Here is a 24,147-nt window from a genome sequence, read left to right as displayed (position 1 = left end):
TATTACCTGAGTTCTCTGAAGAAATAAGCTCTAAAAACCTCAGCGCTGGACATATTCAAACACCCAATTTTAAAAACAGATGAGTGAAAACAATCAAAACAGGGTTGTAGAAAATTGAGATATAAAAAAAGACTAAAGACGCTGAAAACCATAAAAGCCTGTATTGTTAAGAAAAAACTACAAGGAAAGAGTAAGAGGAAGCTATTAAAGGGAAAGACTAGTATACAGAGAGTGCAAAAAACTTTGAAGATTTTTGAAGTTTTTCTAAAGAGCTTTCATATGTACTCAAAGTAGTTGTTAGTTGTCTGTTATGATGCATTTTTAACAACATTTTTAGTAGGTAATTAGGAAGTCAAATTACTGTCTTTTGATACTATACTTCATACCATTGACAATATTCTTCATCCTAGTGTTACACACATGCACACTCAATTTTTAGCAAGACTGGTTTCAAATTCCCATGTAATTGAAATGAAAATCACAAAGTTCTGTTTGATTTTCATGGCATACCTCTGGCATAGTTTGGCATCCAGTCAGTATTGACAGGAAGAACCTGGCAACTGCTAATCTAGAGGCCCACATGTTTGTTTCTGTATTAGAGGATTTCATAACATATTTGTGGTTGCATATTTAACTTTTATAATGTGCTAATAACATAAGAAAGTTTTAGTCAACGTACTGAAGTGAGTGACCTTTTGTAATAACTTAGTAGCTACTGTGCTAGTAACTTATTTATGGGTTCTGAAGTACTTAAAAGTCTCATATTAATAGTTGGAAGATTCATAAATCCAGGATTATATTGAATAATTTATATGATATTCATAATTATAGCATCTCTATAATATAAAAAAATGCATTCAGCTGTAGGCATCAGGATGTAAAGACAAATTTAAAAATTAACTTTGAAATTTATTCCTCTCAAAATATATAATTCCCACCTTGCCTTCAAGGAAAGACTTTCTGTAAGACTTCAGAAGATCATAAACCTTTTGAATGGATTAGAATTTACATTACTACTTCACTGAAAATATTTCACCTTCATATTTTGAACAGATACATTAAAATTGAGTGTTTCTGCTTTTCCCAAAGTTGCCAGCACTGTTTAAAAAGAAACAGGCCTGCAAGGGCCTAACAATAAACAACTCTCATATATCACCATCAATTCCTCCTATTGATATCAAACCCAAGAGGACACTGAAGATTTTAGAAATACAAGAATCAGATTTTGTTTCAGTAAGATTATTAGATGAGGCATTGCTCACCATGAAGGCAGAGTTTAAACCTTAGAATTCTTTTTCAGAAGCTTTAGAGAACTGTTTAAAGCATCTAACACAGTTCTGAAGTCCAGAAGTCTATAAAAAATTAGGTAAAATATTAAACTGAAGATTTTTTTTCCCAAGTCATTGCTTTCAATATGACTACAGAAGTATACTTTTGCAGCATCAATTAAGCTATTTTCCCTTGCAACAGGTATATAAATTCAATTCATATTTAGGTACATCTCATACACTAAAATCATTACCCCAGTGTCAAAAAATCCCCATCACACACCCTTCAATGTCACGATCTAAAGAAAAACAGAATTTTTTTCCTAGTATATTCCTTATAATTCCTGTAAAAGCAGAAGGGTATGAAATTCTAATCATGACAAATAAGGAAAAATATTTTGATATTTGTTTGGCTTGAGGAAAGAAAACTGCAGGAATCAAATTATATCTCAGAAGGATACAAGAATGTTACCCTGTAATTCCACAACTGCTGTTTCAGTGACTCTTCTATGATAGCAACAACAGATACTATGCAGAAGAGTATTTATAGAAGGACTTGATAACTTGTGTATTTTTAAACAAGTACCATAATTAATAACTGTATCTATTGAACAGAACCTAGGAATCAATTTGTGGGAATTCTTTTATTCATCCAAAAAATAAGCGGATTTTGCATCACACTTTTCTGCCTTTTTTTTCAGAGGATAGGTAAGGAGTGGATAATGTTCACTTCCTTTTCTCATCACCTTTATATGTTAGTTTATCATATCAAACTGAAAACAGGTTTTCATTTTTTAAATTAATTAGATATGTTTTACAAAATGAGTTTAATCAAATTCGTTGAAATACCATGAGTTTAGGAGTTATAAAAATAATTAGAGGCTTCCAATATATTTCCAATTCCAAAATAAATTCAATTTCACTGACTGAAGACAACACTTCTTGTCTTCTTCAGATGACTGGAAACCATACACCTTCCTCAAAAAGGGTGTTCAATGACCGTTTGCTTCTGCCAGTGAGCCCACTACAGCAATACTTTTCATGTCTCCCTCCTCCACCCCACTTTCCTCTAAAAGTACAGAGTGAAGTTTTTAGGTTGTTCCATGTCTCCTGCTGACACTGTCTTACTTTCAGCAAAGACTTTGAACACTGGAGCAAGACCAGGACACGGATGTTGTCTCTCATACCAGTACTACCTTCTGGTCTTCAAAGTCATTTGCTTTCAGGCTCATGAGAGTCTCAAGTGTTTTCCAGCCCATCTCCCCTTGTTTAAAGGGACATAAGCAATCTATGGGAAGTAGCACTTCCCAAACGTTACTGTAGGCCCCAAAGCAACCCAGGCATAAATTTGCTTGGTAAGAAACTGAGAAAAAGCACCTTGGGGTTAAGATGGTGATGTAGCCTGAGCACAACCTAGCTCAGTGACAAGCTGAAGTGAATTAGGGCAGCAAAATAACTTCAGCTGGGAAGAACAGCAGAACACGCCTCAACCATCCCATATGATGAAGCCTCTGACTCCATGTATGAAGCTGAATCTACGTAGTAGCTTGAAGCCTTTACAGAGTCTGACAGATGGGGGTCGGGGTGGAGGAGAAAACAGGAAGGAAAAGTCCTACCTGAATGAAATCTTATCACCCAGGTGTGCAAAAAGCCCCAGAAAGATCTGATCGATCTCACTGAACTGCAGCCTTGTGTACGAGCAGTAAATAAACTCAGCACTTCCTGAAGCTGTGGTACTGAAGGCACACACAGTGTGACTGGTGACAAGGTGTTAATCACATCATGCTTTAGAGCCCTGCAGCTTGCTGAGGACATCTTGGGGGCAGAGGTTTGCCCTTACTCAGCTGGCTTGGCTGGTGAGCAGCAGTGACAGCAGTGACATTCAGCTGGCATTTAACAGAGACACAGGTACAGTGAATAGAAGTGTCAGCAGGACAGAGCCCCTTCGTGTCACCTCCAGCCTGGTGATGAGCTACTAATGTGATAAGCAAAACACGAAATTATACTCTCAGGAGATTTGGATAGGTATTGAGTTCCTTAAAACTTTGGGAAATATATTTTTCTGTCATTCCTGATACAGCGTCTTTTGGAAGCTGCAAAGAAGGCTGGATATGCAGTTTTCAGATTCAATTTGGAACCTCTTTTCCTTTACACAGTCAACATCTGAAGAAATAAAATTACGACTTATAATGCAAGCTTGTGACTTCCAGATGTTGTCACTGCTTTACACTTGCAAGGTTCTTTCCATGTTCATAGCTTCCAACCTCAGTATGGTTCTCTGCCTACCCTGAGTAATTTCTGAATAGATCAGCTGGAAACAAATCCTGCCAATGCTGTTCAAATTGAAAATACTCTGCTTGCAGTCGAAATGTTCATATGAAAGTTGATTTGTTAATCATTGCCCAGCACAAGGATTGTCAGTACTTGAAAGAAGCAAGTTTGTCCTCTAAATTATTAAAATTCACAGCACAAACAACTTGTAATTTTTTTTATTATTATTATTATTAACAATGCGCTTTACCCCTCTCCCCTTCCTTTTTTTTGTTTTTTTTTTTCGAGATGCACAACCTACTCAGGGGACAAACCAGAAAGATCCCTCGGAAAAACTTTGTCCTGAAGGTATTTACATATGGAATGTTTGAAGTTTCCTTATGCGTTTAACTCCTGAACTCAGGAAATTTTCAGAGATAACTTGTTTTGAATAACAGAGATTGAAATTGGTTTAAATAAGCCCTTATTTTATGCAAGTTTCCTAAGATGAAACACATCAGTTCTTTCCAGGAAAAAAAATATCTTCCTCTTTCTCCAAGAAATTTAGGGTTTGAGTCAAGGTTACCAGATCTCTAACAAAGTGCATGTACTGGCTTCTTAATGTTAAAAAAAAAAGCATCGTAAGGTTGTACAATTTACTGTATTTCATAGTACCATTCAAATGAATAACTCTGAGACATTCTTTGTAAGCATTTAAAATACTTTTATATTATATTTGATAATAAACATTTCACAGATTTCTGAGCTACTTCACTAAAAGTTTAAAGAATAGGAATTTCAGAAAGGCTTTGCTTAGCTCAACCTCAGGTATGAAATTTTATGAAGACTTGCCAAAGCTAGTGTTCTATACACCTCCATCTTTTAGGGCTTAGCAAGTTTTCTTAATGATTTTTTATTACCTTTGTATTACTTTCAGATTTTATGCAGGACTTTAATAAAAAGTGAAACCATTTTTAAACAACTTAAATATTCATTTAGTGGATAGGAAGCAAAGAGTAAATACTGAAAATGTTATTATCTGAACAACAGATATGGAAGTTGCCATTTTCTTCTTTCATAATCTTATCTTCCTCATCATCATGCTTGGATTAATCAATGTATGAAATCAAACATTATTAATGCATTATTATTTGATAACATTTTTTATTAATCAAATAGATCACTTTCATAAGCCACAGTAACAAAATCTTCAGAAACAGTACTTCTACCAGTTTTAAATTATGGAAGCAACAGATGTCTCTTTCTGTGTTGACATGTAAAATTAGCTCCATAAATCCACGATTTTGTTGTTTAAGATAGCAGAAGGGTGTTTAGATTAAAACTGGAAGCATAGTTTTCAATTAATATTATCAGGAAATACCTATAAATTTAAGTGCCACGAAAGCTTTTAGCAATATGCTGAGCTATAAATTATGCAGACCTAAGTATTACTATGCTTTATAGACTTCTCAGTATCAGGAAAGGGAAAACTCAATTTTTGTCAACTGTTTACCTCTGAGAAAAAAGGTTATCTGTTTCCACAAAAGCCCCCTTTTCCAATTCATGTTAAATTAAAGCAGGAGGAACACTGTTCCTGTCCCACTTGTCAGGAGAGTTAATATTGACTTAACCCTAGTAAGGACAGTAAATTATCAGCTACAAATGAGTTAGTAATTTGGTCCAAGTATCATACAAATACACGAGCATAATCAAAACAGATTTCAAATTCCTGGATAACATTGGAATCATCTCAGAGCTTCTCATGCTTATTAAGAGCACATTAACAAAATCACTTTGGCATTCTTTCACCGCTTCCACAGATTGCTTTACTGGATTTCTTAATTTCATCCTGTTTTTCAAAACAGACTATAATGGCAATCATTTCAGGTACAGCCCACAGTAACATTTTTACAAATGATGTTACTTCATCAGAAAAGTTTGAAAAAGCTTCCTTCAACCAAGACACCTACAGTTATAAAAATGAGGATGTTGCAGAACCTATCCTGAACCAAACCTCCAAATTTACTGTAGTTTCCTTCATTTTTTTCACTCTGAGAACATCTCAAAGAAGAAGATACTGTTTGTCACCGTTTTATATATGGAGAATAACACTACATGAAAGGAAAAATAAATAGGAATATTTTTTGGTAAAATCCTTTAACTGGTATTGAATGCCAAAATGTTTAAATCCCACTTTCACAACAGAACCTCTGGGTTGTCTCAGCAGGTTAATTCTTTCTACAAAAGATAGGTAGAAGCCTTTATTACTGTAAAAGAAAAGGTAGTGGTGATGTCAGTGTAGTGATTCTGGTCCTGCTTGTGTGGAATTGTTACTGTAGGAAAAAATAAGCAAAAATGGGAAGATGATTTGTTATGCTGAAAACGTGTATCCATTGCTGCTTTCACTCATGAGAGAAAAAAAACACTGGCTGATAGAACACCTTGATGCAGCCCGTACTTCTTGAAACAAAGGAACACACAAAAATTGCAGTAGAGATTTAATTTCTATTTCATGTGAAACTTGCCTTTTGAGCCCTATAAACATGTAAAGGAGAAGCTCAATATATATATTCAATATATTCTTCCATGGTAAACAACATCAGTGAAGGGTAGCTTAGAGATACAGGTAGATGTCAGAGTAGCAGATCTATCATGCAGTAAGTGCTCCATACGAACTGCTCATAAGCTATTTCTCACCTGCCCCTTCCCCAGTTATTCACCATATATAAAGTTCTCCCAGCAACTAAATTAGCACTACCACCTTGGGGAACAGGAGTCAGAAATAACTCAGTGACTACTATGAAGCCTAAAGTGGTCCTGCCATCTAGAGGAAAATTGGTTTCACGGCTTTGGAAAAAAAATTCCCTCCTCAGAGGGCATTCAGAGGAACATTCAGCAGCACTGGGAAATCCACAGGGCAAGGAGATGAGGAATCAAAACCTGAGCTCTTCTGAAGACACTTGATATTTTAAAGCTTAATTGATACCTTATAGATTCATATAGTTAGATTTTCCATTCTAACTTTGGCAGATAATGGAAACATTAAAGAAAAAGTTTGGCTTAAAGGTATTAGTAATAAAAGAAAACACTACAAATACTGTTGTCAAATAGGTTTCCACGTCAACTGCCTTCTATGTTTAAGATGTGTTACACCTGTTTGTGGACAGGAAGGTGATTTAGAGAGAATTAGTTTAACCTTTTAATTTCGGAAAGTAGTAGCAGGGTGCTGAGTAGGCAAGACTGATTCATCATGCAGTGGATTTAAAACTTCCTCGGAAAAACACGATGTAGAAAAATAATGCAACCTAGCCTAGCTCTGCTTTGGTCTTTCAACTCTTTTTGTGGAGTGCCCCATTAGATAGAAGACCTGATACTCTGGTTCCATTGAACTCTTGCTGCAAGGGAAGAGTATAAGGGGGAGAAGAGAGGAAAAACTGAGAAAATTTGGTATATACTTCAGCAACTGCTAAATCACTTATCAAGCTTAGTGTAATAGACCAATTAATACTTTCAGAGAATAGAGACTCCAGGGAAAAAAGTGATTTTATAATTTAAATAGGAGCCAGGCATCCATGTCTGCATGGTCGTTGCTCTTACTGTATTCAAAAGTTAGAAACTGGGCATATTTTTCAGTTTGAGCCAAGACATGAGTGAAAAAGTAGTGTTTTCAGCTATTGCAGTTAACCCAGAGACAGCATTTACAGACTAATCAGCTGCTTAATTTGTTATTTGTGGGTGATAAGGTGTACATGCAGATGTAATCCCATATATATTAAGCACCTAGTCTAGGTTTCAAGATAGGTAAAAACTATAGCTTTAAATAGCAACACGTGAAAACTATGATATTAAATAGCAGCACATTAAAAAAATCCTTGCAACTCAGGCTGTCAAGACACTCTTGTTTAATACATTATTAGCCCTATCTTGCAACTGGACTGACATTACTCTTTCTTGAGTGCAGTGCTGCAGTACATTTGCCCTCTGGCTGTGCAGATATAGGAATCTTTTTGCCATAAGGTGGTATGATAAAATGCTAGGAGTGCTGGGTTTTTGGCAGAGAAGCAGAACCCAGAGTCTACAGCTTCTTAACAGAAGCCCAGCACCCTGAAGTCCACAATTTGTCCAGCACTACCATTTTTACAAAGTCAGGGCTTTCCATTATCATTGTAATGGCCCACAGCTGCTTTCACAGAGTAGAACTACACTGGATACAAATCCAAGGTACATGGGTTCTGCTCCAAGTTGGAAGTAATCTCCTTTCATACCCATGCCTACAATTTGTCATTTCTCACCATCCTACAGGTAACTTCCCAGCTGTGCCTGGAGAAACCTTAATAAGGCCCTTTAAAGGAAAAGAATCATTCACATTAATATTCCCCTGAGTATATAGTGCACAAGAATCTGAAACACACTTATTTAATTTATAAACTTCTCTCATAACCACAATTGAGAGCCTTCCTCATTGTTTCATTTCTAAATTCAGCATTCCAACAGGCCACTTGGAGCTCGTCATCAATCAAAGAAGCTGGCTTTGAATTTGCTTATCTCTTATTCTTAGGTATAGAGATTACTTCATACTATAGTAGGTGTTGATTTTATGAAACAAGTGTTGATTTTCCTGTTCTAAACTTCATTTCTTTTTTTCTTCTCTTGAAATATAGTTTACAGTCTTCATGCATACTCTTCACCTTAATATGATTTCCTCATAATAATAATAAATAATTTTCCTTAAAATCCCTCCACTTAAGAAAATATCAGGCTTATTATCATGTTTGTGATGTCTGAGGAAACACAGAAGGAAAACAAATATTTTGTCTGCTGCAGCTTGTCCCACTGGGAAAGCCTTCTACTTCTAAAAAACCTGCTGCTGTCAGAACTGTCAGTCGGGTACAACCCACTACTACTGATGAATCAAAGAGCAGGAATCAAACCAGAAAAACAGCTTCACCACCTTGGATTTCAGGGGCTGTGCAAGAGGCTCAGCCTTCTCAGTGTCACAGCCACAAGGACAGGGTACTAGTTTTCCCCCATCCCAGAGCGAGGTCCTTTAATCCAGCCTTGCCAGGCTTTGCACAGCACTGGAGTCCCCTGCACAGAGCTCCTGAGGCTGACAGCTGTATTGTTCAGTGCATGCATGACATGTTCTTACAAGCAATTCACTTCGCTTCTTCACTTGCGCAATAGGGTAATACTTTTTGGAGCCTAAACTCAAACAGAAAGTCCTCTAGGACTATTTCCACAGTGGATTTGTGGCTTTGCATTTTCTAAGTTTCTTGTGTGTGCGTGTTGCAGTCATTGTTTCAGTACTGAATTAAGAGCAAAATCCCTGCAGATTGGCTTAGGGAGCAACAAAAATGAAGAAAAAATACACACAAACAACAAAACCCAACCCCCAAAAACCCTGAACCTACAAATAATCTTCTACTTATTTAAATGTAAAATATACTACAGAAGTATGGCTCCTGAGCACGAATAAGACATTCATGAATAAAAAGGCCTGTAAGTAACAGAAGAGATGCACATCAGTCGGAGGACCCAGATGCTCTGAATAAGCACAGAGCGATGCTACCACCTTCTGGAGAAACAGCGGCAGCCACTGCTCGGCTCAAACGTGACTCCGTCTGTCCGACACAAGGAGCAAGAATCAATTAACAGAAGATACGGTTAAACCTTCAGTACGAGAAAACATGCTCCGATTGCATTGCACTAGCAGGCAAACTTATTTTAACTCGGCTGCCTCGTTTCAGTGAGCCCGAAGAAGTTCTTCATTTACCATGCATTATCAACTAATTTGTCACAGCAGCTTACAAGGACAGGGCATTTGCAGGTTAATTCTGAGGGAGTCCCTTCTCGGGAGTTTACACGATTCACCAAAATGCACATTTTTAGACACATGTGATGTTGTGCAGCAGTGAGACGACGACGATAGTTTCTCACTGTAGTAGATCCCTGCCTTTCTGCAGACATTTTGTAACTTAGCAGCCTAATGCAGCACCACGGAATTCCAAACCATCTGTTGCTAAGCGTTCTGCAGGGATGTGAAGGAGCTCATTGTCAAAGTAGTCATCTTTTACTGTTCTGGCAAAGAGGGGACAGACTGGAAAGGAACCTGTACAAGTATTTCCTCGCCACAAAGGTGTAGCAATGAAAGAGACAGTCCTGTGATAATTTTTTCTGTTTGCAGTACTGCGTTCCCGGACAACATATTTGCTCTGCAGAACAGAAACAAGCATAAAAAAGGAAATACTGTGACTTTAAAAAAGTCTTTTTAGACTTCAGTTAGAGTATAAGAACAAAAGATGAATTTTAAATCCCCTAAGTTACCATGACTGCTTTATAAAGAACATATTTCAAGTTCTGTACAGCAAAAAGCTTAATGGTAAACCCTATAGCAAGCTTTGATTGCATTGAACCTTATTTTTCTATTTGGTAAATAGAAGAGAAATATTCCATTTTTAGATAGAAGCTATTCTCCACAAAACAACTGTGTCCAGGACATGACTGTCATTGAGCGAGCTATTCATACACATCAATAGAGGAATATAACCTTCAACACCTGTGATGGATGGCATAAATTGATTCCATCTCAACTTCCAACAAGAAATTTAACTCTTTTGTTCCAAAGTTTGGAGATTGTGTGTAGATTCTGCATAACTTGCAGATCACAGAAGTGAGGTTTTGCACCTTCTATTTTCTGATTGTTTTTCATCTATTTTTAATCCCTGTACTTTTAAAGTGGCATTTTAGACCATTTACAAGCATGATTTCACCAGACAAAAGAAAAAACACTTAGAACACAATGTTACACATTTCTCCCATATAAACTGGCATGAAAAAAAAAAAGAGACAAAGAGAAAAAAAATTTTAGATGCTACACCAGGAATAAATAGCCCTAACGATTCAAGAAGTCTACTTCCTTCCCTCCATCTTTAGCATATTCCATGGCCTTCCAGTCTGTGTGTAACTTACTGTCCTTTGTTCCTTCTTTTTCTCTTGCATCACCTTACCTCCATCACACTCAAACACCTCAAAAACCTACTTGGCCTACAGGATGAGAAGAAATGATCTCAAGTTGCACCAGGGGATGTTTAGAGGGGATATTAGGAAAAAATTCCTCAACAAAAGGGTTGCAAACACTGGAACAGGAAAATGGTGGAATCACTATCCCTGAAGACATTTAAAGAGAGGTAGATGTGGCACCTGGGGACATGGTTTAGTGGTGAATATGGCAGTAACTGGGTTAGCAGTGAGTCTTGATAATCTTAGCGGTCTTTTCCCATCTTACCTTCCCTCTTAGAATCACAGAACTGGTAAGTTTTTTCACAAAATCAGTTTCTACAACAGAAGAAATCCAGACTTGTTATCTGGACATTCTTTCCCTATAAGCTCACTTACTTCAAGTAGAGAGATGTCACAATGCCAAATTACAACCTCAGCCTTTTAAGAACTGACTAGTGGGATGAGGTGTCTTTTCCAGACATTTTGTGGTCTTAAGAGGCAAATAGCTGTTCGTGTTGCTCATTTTTAAGTAGAAGTTACATTTAGAATGAAGGCTACTCATGAGATGTGAATCACTGTGTCTTTATCTCAACATCACAGCTCTTCTCTGAAGGATTCAACACAAAGATAGAAAAGAATTACCATAGGGATACACAGTATATTCCATAAACTGGAAGAGTAGCCCATTACTCTAATTTCTGCATGTTTTTCACCGTACCCTTGAAATGGGATAATTGTATCCTGTATGTACCATGTTTTTTCCTGTTAACTGAGATTAACTTTTGCATTCTCATGCAAGAAGTTCTTTACCTTTTTAGTTTTCTGTCATTACACTGTCAGTAAACTAAAGGCATAAGCCAGAAAGAAGGTAGAGGTAAACACTGCTCAATCCAAAGACAAAGTTAAAAAAAAAAAAAAGAAAAGGCTGTTCTATAGAGTTTTCTTGTATCGTTTTTTGGCTCTAAATCATGAAAACATGTAAGCATGAAAACACATTTGGATTTCATTGATTTAATCTTAAAAACAGTAAAGTCTTTAGCACTTGAAGTATTTCCTCATTTTAATCAGCCTTCTAATTCAATAAAAACAAATAAGTTCGGAAGATGGGTTTCTTTAATATAGATAATTGGATTTTTTTAATGCTTTTATTTACTTCTGAATGAAACTGAACTAGCTCTCCCAATGCACCTTTTAAATTTCTAACCAGGCCAATATACAAAACCAGAAAAAAAAATAACACCAATCACTAGTATTGATTACATGAATATTAAAGCCCAAGAAAACTGGTAGAGGAATGCTTTTATTTAGTAATAGGATTGCATGTTTGATGCAGAACTGTTATAAATTGAAGAGCCAGCATGACATAGAAATCAAGCTCTGCAAGTTACAAATATAAAGAGGTAGGTACATGGAAACACTGTCAATATTATATCCTAATATATAGAGAATAAAAAAAAGAATACAGCAGGGCTGCTTTTTAAAAGGATTTTTTAATATCTGCAGAGCAAACAAAAGGTAGAGTGCAAATGAAGTGGTCTGATCTTTTTCAACCATTAGTCACAGATTGTCATTCTGGGATTTTTTTCCTCAGATCAGTAATGAGTAGTTTAACTGTTACCTTTCTCCTCTTTCATTTTGCAAATGCTTCTCTATAGTTCAATAAGCCTAAGGCTTATGAACCTAAGGCTTCATTTCACATGTGCAGTTGTTTTGGGGGTTTTGTGATGCTAGCTTAGGGGAGGCAGGGGTATGTGTTTCATTATTATTTCTTAAAAATATCAAGACATTGAAAACAGGTCTAGAAAACCTTATAAAAGTGAAGGGCAGGTTAACATTATTTCTATTCAACTTTTCAATTATTTGAGGTGCGCGAGTGTCATAATTTAATTTTTTTAATGTAAAAAAGGAATCCTATCATTACACACATACATTCCAAATAAATAGGTGTCCCTTAATAAGAGGAAAAATCCAATAAAGGATTTGCTTCAGAAGATAATGAAGTTCACTGGCCCTTAGGTCTATTGAAGGTGTGTTAACAAAACATAAGCATACTTGTCAGAAATTGCTACTCAACAACATTGGCCATGCTGGAGCTTAAAAAAATATAGCATTTATCTGAATTTATGCCTATAGTTTACTTTCTGTCAGAATTTATTTCAGTTACGTCTCCTAAACTTTTTGGAAAGGAATACATTTGTGTAAACCAAAATATTTCCAACTGAAAAGACAATCCCTATTAAATTACAAATGAGCTTTCATAGGGCTTTCTCTCTTAACGTTTGCATTGTGAATGGTTATGCTACCCACACCCACTACCTACCTAGCTTGACAGACATCTACTTCTGAGATGATTTGACCTTTCCTTTTACAAATTATGTTCACAGAAATAAAACCAAACCACAACAAATTTAAAAAAGAGAAATGTCAAGTCCTCTTTGCTTCATGCAGTTTTAGCACTGTAACTCTTGACAATCTAGGCAAGTTTTCCCACTATAATGAGACCCAAACCGACTTTATCTGTCTCTTGCTCAGTGAAAGTAGGAAAGTACTCACCTTTAATCATGAGAATAGCTTCATTCAAATACCCTCTTTCCTTAAAACTAAGAACAGATACCCTCTTCCCTTAACACTAAGAACCTGCTTCATTGTTTAGAGCCTTATCCCCACCACCATGCAAGGGAAACTCTCTAGTCCCACTCAAGTCAACGTAGATTTTACCATCAAGTTTAGCAGATTTGAAATGTCACCCTGGGGCGACTTAGCCTTAATGCCTTTTTTCAAAGCAGCTTAAGTGATTTGAAGTTAATGGAAATCAGGCATTCAAAATGCTTAGGCAGCTTTTGAAATTTCAGACCTATGTCTAAGTGATTAAGCTAGAGAAAGAAGAAAAAAATAAATCAAAGTAAAATTACTCTCAGAAGTTTCATAGCAAATTTTTGGCTAAAAAAAGCATGTAATGGGTATAAGTCACATACAAGTACAAAACAAAGAAATATTTCTGATAGATGTCAAACCACAATAGACACAAATACATTTTATTACATAATTTTTTCTAGCCAACAGCATCCAATCATTAAAGTGTAATATCAGAAACCTGAGTTTTCTACCTGAGAAATCCTTTGGTTGGCCTGACTGGAAATAATAAAGCACTGGAAAGTAGTCCAGTCAGAGAATACTTCAAGGAAGCAGATTTACTTAGAACTCTTTCAGTGTTAGTGCAATCACACGGGGCCTTTTTGGTATATATATTGTGAGCGCTTATGGAAAGTAAAAGTGTTTGTTTTGTAGGCTGGTTTTAGTTTCACATGATTGAGTCCAGTCCTAGCAGTTATATGAAAACATGAAGACAAAGGCTGTGACCATACGACGTGTCTCTTTCAGTACACAGAGAATGAAGGAAGGGAGGGAAGAGAAAAACCCCTTCCCTTCCATTTACGTGATGTTAATTCATTGCTGGATAAGAAATAATAAGAACTACTAAACAAATACCAAAAAATTAGAGTTTCAAGCCTTCAGACAGGTCTATCTCATCTTCATACGTGAAGTACTCCATATCAGGAAGTCCAACAGATGGAGAAAAAGTAATATTGAGACGCTGATGGAGACAGCAACAGACATGGGAAAAGATATGAGTGTCTACAAAGCCAGGGGTATATTCTGGCACCCTTCAACCATAAGTATAAAACTACAATTAAAATTATTAAAGTCTTAGCATAGACTTAAAGGCAAAGGAAAGAAACACCTGTGATGACTCAAATTTAGCCAAGGCAGCTAGAGCATCTCAAACCTCTAGAGACTTGACTATAAGACACAGAATTCAGCTATTAGAATCACAGAATATGCTGAGCTGGAAGGGACCTACAAGGATCATCAAATCTGACTTCTGACCACGCACAGCACCATCCCCAAGAGTCACACCATGTGCCTGAGAGTATCATCCAAACTCTTCTTGAACTCTGTCAGGCTTGGTGCTGTGACCACTGCCCTGGGGAGCCTGTTCCAGTGCCCAAACACCTGCTGGGGGAAGAACTTTTTTCAAATATCCAACCTACACCTCCTCTAGTGCAACTTCAGACCATTCCCTCATCTTCTTTCATGGGTCACCAGAAGAGATCAGTGTCTGCCCCTCTTTTTCCCCTCCCAAGGAAGTTGTAACTACAGTGAGGTCTCCCTTCAGTCTCCTCTTTTCCAGGTTGAACAGACAAAGTGCCCTCAGCTGCTCCTCACATGGCTTCCCCTCAAGGCCCTTCATCATCTTCATTGCCCTTCTTTGGACACTCTCTAATGGGTTAATGTCTTTTTTTTATTGTGGTTCCCAAAACTGCCACAACGTTCAAGGTGAGGCCACACCAGTGCGGAGCAAAGCAAGACAATCATCTCCCTCAACTGGATGAAAATGACTTATCCAGATGCATTTTAATTGAACGTTGGTCCTCTGCCATCATATTTATGTCAAAAACTGACAGCAGTCTAAGGAAGGAATAATCATAAACTGAAATAAGGAAGTGCCTTAGGAGTAGTAATTAATTCAGTAGTGCAGAACACAAGGCAGAACACAGGCTGACTAACAGGGAATGGATGCACATTTTGCACCTGTGGAGTTAGTGTAGGTCTTATTATAAACCTAGTATATTGGCATGGTTCTGTCCCATTTGCACCTTCCAGTCATGAAAGACCAGCAATAAAAAAGCAGGTTATTCCAGGTCAGCACTGAAATATAATAGAGCAGTCTGCAAAACCTTGCTTCTAATTTCTTGCTTTTTTGACCAATAAATTTAGTTATTCATCAAAAAGCTACCAAAACCCCAACATCTATCCTCTAATTTCAAAAAGTATTACCTTTACTTGGAACTGAAATATTCTTCATAATTCTCCATATTGAATTTTTTCTATCTTCCTCCCTTCTTATATATAGGCTCTTTAGAACAGTGACTAGTAGTTCTTTCAATTCTGTCTCTCTACTACAACGGAAATTCCACCTTTTTCCATGTTCAAATCAAATAGTCTACTTATCTATTGCCGAAAAAAACCCCTCCAAATTTCTTGTCTTGAACTTAAGCTAGAAATCTAATTTGTGGGCTATACTGACTGAAATTCCAAAAGGTGTAAAGTTCTAAAAGAGGATAAGGGCGGGAAAGACAACAAAGACAATTTGCAAGTTGATCTATATATTTTAACTACTTGAATTAGAAATAAAGTGGCTTCATGAGACTTAAGTGGCCTTTGCTTTTTTGCAACTTTCTCAGTGGTTTTCTGTTCCAGTTCGGAAGTAGAAACACACCAGAAACCAAAAGACTAAATGACTTTATTATTATTAGGGAAAATTTTTTGCAAACTATTAAAAGAATTCCTAGAATTTCCACAGAAACCCACAAGTCTGAGTCAATTTATGTAAACTTTGTTTTGCATAACACCTTTTCAAGATTTTACAGCTGTGACAACCTAGCAGTCAGCTTGTAAACAATGGGCAAGTACAAGAGAAGTGATATTGAAGCAGGCATGAGGGGTGGTAGATCACCACAACAGCAGGAATTGACCCTGTAAAAAGATATACTTCTACTCTTATTCTCATAGAGCCAAATAAACTCAAAGAGCAAACTCTTATTGTGTTCCTAAGCGTACCAGTCAAACACATGGACGACGCATCCCCAAATGGGCATTTTGAAGTTGTTCGGTTTTTGATGCTACTGGTTTTTTATTCTGAGAATAAAACCTAGTCCTTCTCCATCCTTGGAACCCACACTGCACATTTTATGCATGCTGCATAAACGTAATTTAAAAGACTTTTTTTAGAAAAAATATAAAAGGTGCTATCTGTGTTACTTTCTCTTCTTTCTAGAGAGCTATTATTTTCGGCTTTGCACTACCCATTCAAGATTTTTATTCAATATAATTACATGTACACTTTAATTCTTTGCCCATCATGCTCTCTGAGCTCTACATCTAGTGCTAGAACTGTCATTCCATTTCTATGTCACCATGAGAAAATCTAACCCTTACTCCACATTGAGAGGGTGCTGTACCAAACTGTACTTGTCTCAAAGTCAAAGGAACATAAATGAAAATTTCAGAGAAAGACAAAATTAGAATCAGCTGTTTTAAAATTCCTGGCATCGTCTTCAAGCACAGTCAGTAATAAGCCTTTAGAAGGACACATCAGAATTACAATTAACAATTTAAAAAGAATTTGCTAGTGGCCAATGCCCTTTCAATACTGAATGGCTGAACTAGCAGCTGCAGTAGCAGCAATAAGGTTGTGATCTAAATTAATAATGATGCATACATATAAATTTATTTTTTTAGATATTGGAGTCCATTATAATTGTTAACTGCAGTGAAACACCAGCATAGCCATATGCACAGTGCACAATGCCTGTGCAGTCATTTGATTGTCCTACAGAAGTATATTGACTATGAACATTAAGATAGTAAATTAATTAATAATTCCTTGTATGTATGTATGCACATATTAGTTGCAGAATGCTACATTACAGCAGATAACAATGATCTTAAAAGCATCCAGGCACAAACAACCCACAATGCATGAAAGAGATACATGTAAAGAGTAAATAAATGACAAATTGTGTCCTTAAAGCCCACGATCTAGACTGATAACATGGAACTGCCAAATCTGTGCCCATTACTAACTGCACCTGGGAGAACAAAGAACAAGAAGATTCTCAAATATCTTCACTGCCTTCCTCCATTTTCTAAGAAATAGAATGAGCTTGACACAGGACATTTAAGATGAAAGAATTTAGTAAATGAAGATCTCTTTCATCAGGACAATTTAGTATTTTATAGAACTGTATATTCATAGTTTATTATTCCTTCAAATAGAGGTGCAGTAAAAAGCATAGAGAAAAACAGAACATTCAAGGGATAGAAGACAACAAATTACCAGTCTAGATCAAGGTCTAGTACTAAAATTCAACAGGAAAACACCACCTTCTAATAATACACACTATAAAAAAGTGTGAACTTAAAATCAGAGCGAAGGTGATCTTAAAAAAAAAATAGTACTGATTAAGTGAAGAAGTTTACAGCAATGTATGTGGGGTTATAAGCAAGCCCAAATTTTATAGTTCTACATATCAAAATTATCTTGGAAATTCAGTCTCAGCCTTATGGAAACATTTTGCTATTATCACATAATCCTACCTATTCACATAGTGAAACAAGTCTGATATACAAAGAACATATCCAGATTTTCCATTTACCTTTACAGCAAAAGGATAAGAATCAGAACCATTTATATTTTCTTTTGAAATTAAATTAATATTAATCTCATAATATTACCACCCCCACTGCACCTAGAACTCAAGAAAACTTATTATAAAGCTAAACTTCTGATTAGCAACTCAATAATTCTAAGAATTTGATATAAAACAAAATAAGTTAGAACTTCCATTCATCTACCAACATATTACACTACAGTACAGTATTTTCTAGCTTGAAACAACGCTTTAAACAAAAAATTACTGCAATCTTTACTTTCACAGGTGATTTGATGATGAAACAACGTAAGCGTTTGGCAGAAATCTGACCATCACAATGTCAGTGAAAACAGGTTGGAAACATGAGGAAACCTACCACGATGCTTCTAAATGAAGCACAAATCTAATCCTCTCAGAATTTCGAGGCTACCTCAGATTTATATTTCAAGAGAGATTACTCTATGTCTGTCTCAGCAATACAAGGTCCCAAATACACACAGTATATTGCAATAGTCCAGTGAAAGAGGGAAATTATTCTATGCTGTGCTACACTACAAATATGACAAGACCTGAATAAGAAGGCCGAGAAATTTGTCACAATCTTTCTTAGTTTCTATAGTTTTACTCTAAAGTTTTTTACTCTAGAAGTAAACTTATTTGAGAAATATTCAGCTTGGCAGTCCAGAAGAATACAGAAAGGACCTACTTTTAGACAGAAATACTATATTTCTCAAAAAAAAGTCTGCAGGATCCTAGGACTGCTATATTTGAAGGAAAAAAAAAAAGATATTTCTTTTTTTGTGAATTAAGTGTAACTATAGTGTACGTCATAGCTACGGCTTGTTGGAAAATAAAGTCACTTAAGTGTAGGACTGCAGACCAGTTTTTCATAGACTTTAGTACTTACCAAACCTAGTTTTTCTTGCAAAAGCCAAAGCTTAAGTTTTAATTTTCTCTTCCCTCCCCACCTCTGAACAAAAGAGGGGGTGTTTGACAAACAGTATAGACAATAACTTTTGATAAGCAACAGTTTTGTCTGGCCTACAGAGTTGAGCATTTTTCTAACAGCACAAAAAGTATAAACCAACATCAGTATAGACCTAAGCCCAAGTTTACCAACAGTTTAAACAAGTATATAAAATTCCTTGCACTATGAGCTGACATTCAAGGGTCAGTAGGTGATACAGACAATTTATTACTTTCCGTAGCAGTAAGTTTGCACACTGGAAATGGACATGAAAAAAAAACAACCAAAACAAAATGAAAACAAAACAAAACTCAGGTAGGATGAAAATAATTGTTCTGCATATCTTTTAGGAAAAGACCTTTTTCACACCCACTGTGTGAAGATGCAGTTTATTTGAAGTGTTGGAAATAGCAATAAGCGGGTTGGCTCTATTCATTACTTTGAAATGCCCACGAATTTATTTTCCCTTGATCCCTTACCCCTGCTTCAGAAAGAAGTCTGCATTTTATCATTATGACCTCATGTGACTCTGTTGGGTGATGACAACCCCTGTTAAACCTACTTTATAGTCTCTTCAACAGCGAGCTCAGGGCAAGGCACAGTGAAGTTGATTCATAGATGTGCTGATGTGGAACGTATTATTCACAGACCTGAGTATTCAAGAGAGGGGAAAGGGGTCACCAGCTCCACACACAACAGTGTGCTGAGCAGAACACTTGGTTGTTTTTCTGTGAATAAAAAAAGCTACCTTAAGCAATTAGATGGTCTTCACAGGGATACTTAGAACTGCTTAGAATAGATTACCCTAAAAAAAGCTGTGCAGAACACCAAAGACCAAAGTGAAAAACACCAAGTATCACCTGAAGAACAGCATTTATTTTAGACATAACTAAAATAAAATAAAGAAAAAAAAAAAAGAATTATCTTTCAAGCCATGATTTGTCTATTAGAAAATTCTTAATTTTTCATTTTACCACATTCTTGGCTTACTTTAAACAGAAAACAAAGAATACATTTAACTCAAGTGTTTTATAACAAAAGCACGTTTTTTGCAACAAAGCTTACAAATCATCCTAGAACAGTGTCATAATTTTATAACAGTTTTCTAAAGAAGACTGGCTTTATTAATTCTGTGTTCTTGAAGGTCAGTACAGTTACACACAAATTCTGTTAACAAAAAATATGCTGTTTTAATTAATTTTTGGAAAAAGGGAGATTCAGCCTCAACAGCAGGGACAAGGACAACAAACATATGGGCAACTGCTGAGGTTGGTTTCAATCAAAAAGTCAATACATAACTTCTATATAAGGTCAATAGGCAGTATAAAAATAAAAACTAATTCTTGCAAGCTTTGAAAATGAATACTAGAAGTAAAATTACATTGTTTTGAGTTTGCTTGGGTTTTTTTCTGGATGAACAGTTTTAGTGAGACAAGTGTCTTCATAAAGACAGTTCAAAAGAACTATTTATAAGTAATTTCTAAAAGTTAGCTGAAATATGTACAACTTTGTAATAGTCAAGAGTGCTCAGCTCTTATATAATAGATTATTAGTCATAGTTTCATAATATAGTGTTGTCACTAAAACCCACTTGTCGTGCCTTGGTCCACATATAAAGGGCAGCAGACACAAGGTTTATAACAAAGTCTGGCACTTATGCCATGGTTTAACCCCAGCCAGCAGCCAAGCCCCACTCAGCCACTCACCTACTCCCCCACCAGTAGGATAGGGGAGAAAATCAAAAGGGTAAAAGCCAGAAAACACACGGGTTGAGATAAAGACAGTTTCATAGGGAAAGCCAAAGCTGTGCACATAAGCAAAGAAAACCAAGGAATTAATTCACTGTTTCCCATGGTCAGGCAGGTGTTCAGTCATCTCCAGGAGAGGAGGGCCCCATCAAACACAAAGGTTACTTGGGAAGACAAACATCCCCCCCTTCCACCTTCGTCCTCCCACTTTATATACTGAGCATGATGTCATATGGTCTGGAATATCCCTTTGGTCAGCTGGGGTCACCTGTCCCAGCTGTGTCTCCTCCCAGCCTCCCCTGCACCCCCAACTTCCTTACCAGCCTGTCAGTGTGAGAAGCAGAAAAGGCCTTGGCTCTGTGTGAGCCCTGCTCAGCAACAACAAAAACATCTTTGTATTATCAACCCTGTGTTCAGCACAAATCCAAAACACTGCCCCATTCCAGCCACTGTGAAGAAAATTAATTCTACTCTGTGCAAAACCAGCATACCTTAAATGTGCACAACTGAAAAAAAAAAATTTAAGTAACGAAAACAGAACCAGAATGCGACAATAAACACATTCCTTTCATGGATGCCTTTTGAAACCATTATTTCCTAGATTTCTAGTACATAAAATATGAAGTAAGTTCAGGGACTCCCTAAACCAATATTCCTTTTAGTAAAAGTAGCACCTCCAGGGTGCAATTGCCGAGAAGAGCTAAAAAGCTTCTGTAAAATATGCTTTTAACAACACAGTATAAAGAATTACCAACAAATACATGTGAATGTACTGGACAGATCAAAGAAAGCTAATTTTTTAATCTGGATATTAAAACTGCAGTAAAATGCTTATGTGTTTAATAACCATATAATGAATTAGTGAAATAAATGCATAAATTTTCAAATCTTGCATCAGACTTATAACTTCATATTTAGTTATAGAATTGTAAAACAACCAGAAAATGTTAATAAATAATGCAATATATAAGATATGGCAATTCTTAAATTCAGGAAGTAGAAAACTATGTGGTTTTCATGCTTTCTAAATCATAATGAGTACTCAGGAAAATAATTCCTTCTTCTTTATTCTAATTTATACCATTCACAGCATGAGAAAGCAAATACCAAGTTGTAGCATCAATAATCACTCCATCAACCAGTAGCTCCATGAGGGAATCTCTGAGCACTTTGAGCATAACACTAGAAAAACCTGAGTTGTTTCATTCTAGAGCATAAAAACATTACCCCTTATGGCTCAATAAGCTAATTTATCTGAGACTGGTAAATTAATTCCACTCTGCCGTCAGTCAAAAAAAGCAATGTTGTCACCAACTTCAGCAAAGCAAAAGTTTGGTTTATTACCATCCCTTCCTGAATCTAAGTAGAAACCCTGTTGTTAGGGACACCAGCCTTACCTTCTCATCCTCGAATTTTGAGAAATTATTCTTGGTAAGTTAGAGACATTTGGATCACTAAATTGTGTCTCTAAGTTTAGTTTTAAATAAATAGCCTTAATTAGGAGTTTGTTAATTGTCGCTTTAATTCTCACCAATCAAGAGTTATTATTGCACCTGTTACCTTCTCCCTTCCACTCTGTGGAAAACTTCGTGACATTTTTCATAGACCATTATGATACTTACAATAAAAAAAAAAATGTGTTTCAAAGCCATTTCTATTCCCGTCCCCTCACCCAGAGTAATAAAACCACACAGCTAAAAAAGAATGTTTTCTGTGTAAGTGTGGCTATATTGCAAGACTTCCACACAAAAGAAAAATTTAAAACAAGTTTACTGTTCTTAAAAAACAGATTACCTGTGCAATACTGGGAAATGTAACACAAAATGTCTACATCAGTAATATGGGAACATTTTTCTTCCCTCACAGTTATATTCCAGCATCTATGGCCTTATGCTATAAATCTCACATGAACAGAAATTGCCCTCTCTCAACTTTCAAATCTGCACAAATTCCTAAATACTTCCAGTCATCTGGAGAATCTAAACAAGTTATTTTCGGTTATTAGTATTGTAAAAGTCAGCTTCTTATATCTCCTCAGCTTATCAAGCACAGGAACTTAGTTAAAAAAACTTAGGTGAAAGAGGCTAGGAAGTGAAAATGTGTTATCAGTTTAAAATAGAATCCTCTTCACTAAGAAAAGAAGGTTTTCCTGCTGAGTTCTAGATCCTGACAAAATATCAATCTGTCAAGACCCAGAACTCATTACTTTAAGTTTACCTTATTACTTTTGACTGAATTACAGGACAGACAGAAATGGTACTATCATTCTAATATACTCAGTTGCTGCACAAATCCATCCAGCCTCCAAAACAAATGCATTTGTAGCAAATTTTAAGTACCTGTTGCAAAGATCAAATTAGCCTAACTCTATTTTTGTGAGCTATTTATTTTTTCTATGACTAAATATTGAAGGTAGTAGCAAAAGAAATAGATAAACTTACATAACTTGAAATAGCACCATTTTATTACTTGAAATAGCACTATTTTATTACTTAAAGTTAAATAAATGTCTTTGAACGTCCAAATGTTTAGGGGGTTGTGGGTTTTTTTTAGTTTGTTTTTTTAATTGACACCTCCCACCACTATTAAAACCTTTTATCCCGTTTATACCAGATCTATTTCAGTATTGTAGTGCCATTGACTTCAGCATATTTTCACTCAGAATGCCCTGTATTTTAGTACATTTGAAGAGCTGATGTCTAAAGTAACTAAATAACTAAACAGAAATTTTTCTGCATGACAGGGTAGGATATTAGACATCACATTTATCCTTCCTCTACTTTGCTATCTCTGAAACAATCAGAATCCAGGACAGATTTTTTTGACTGCACATGGATCATCATTCTCACTACATTTTCTTTCCCTCTCTGTTCATCAAAACTCTTGGGACAAGAGACAGATACATATGCACACACTCACATATGTAGCACATATAGAAAAGGCTTTCTCTGAAAAATGTTATTCACTTTGACCAACAACTAATCCATTGATTTAAATGGTTTCCATAGAGTTAAGTCACTAGGAAGAAAGATGGGAACAATTCTAACTACATGGGGAATGTGCCAAGAAACCTTTGTAGCCACAAATATCATCCTTTCTTTTCTTCAAAGAGATATTTCCCTTATTTAATCTAAAAGCAAACCTTCAGTCTCTTAAAAATGTATATTAAGAATCAAAAAGGGGCAGAGAGTTAAAGTGGTAAATGAAGCTTAGAAAACAATTTATGCATCTAATTCAGCCAAATGTTGTGTCCGTGAAAATAATTGTTTTCTAATACATTATCACACAATGATAATATTATTCCAGTGTTTTGGTATTAAATAGTATGAAGAACCACTCATTAAAAACTGAGACCGTGTAATTTATTGCAATTGGTCAGATAAAATATTTGAGAATATTCAAAATATTTCTCAAATATTCTCACATCCAGCTAGGACAAAAATATTTTCAGTACTAAATATTTTTAGAAAATCTTCATTACTGTGTCACTTGCATACAGTTCTGAAAAATCCCCCTGTCAGTGTTTGGGCAGTATAACTTGAAAAAGATTAATGAACAAGATAGGTAAAGAACAAATTTATGCTGATGTATAGAAACAAAGGGCTTCATGCCATTTTCCAAAAAGTCTTGATGACTAAAGCTAGGAACTAACAGACTGAATCAGCCTCCTTGATGTGATTTTGGGCAAAATTCCCATA

This window comes from Manacus candei, unplaced genomic scaffold (genome assembly GCF_025592945.1).
Source record: "Manacus candei isolate 608988 ecotype Guabito, Panama unplaced genomic scaffold, ASM2559294v1 h1tg000092l, whole genome shotgun sequence".
NCBI classification, from domain to species: domain Eukaryota; kingdom Metazoa; phylum Chordata; class Aves; order Passeriformes; family Pipridae; genus Manacus; species Manacus candei.
The sequence above is the reverse complement of the archived record's forward strand: the minus strand, read 5'-3'. Positions refer to the sequence as shown.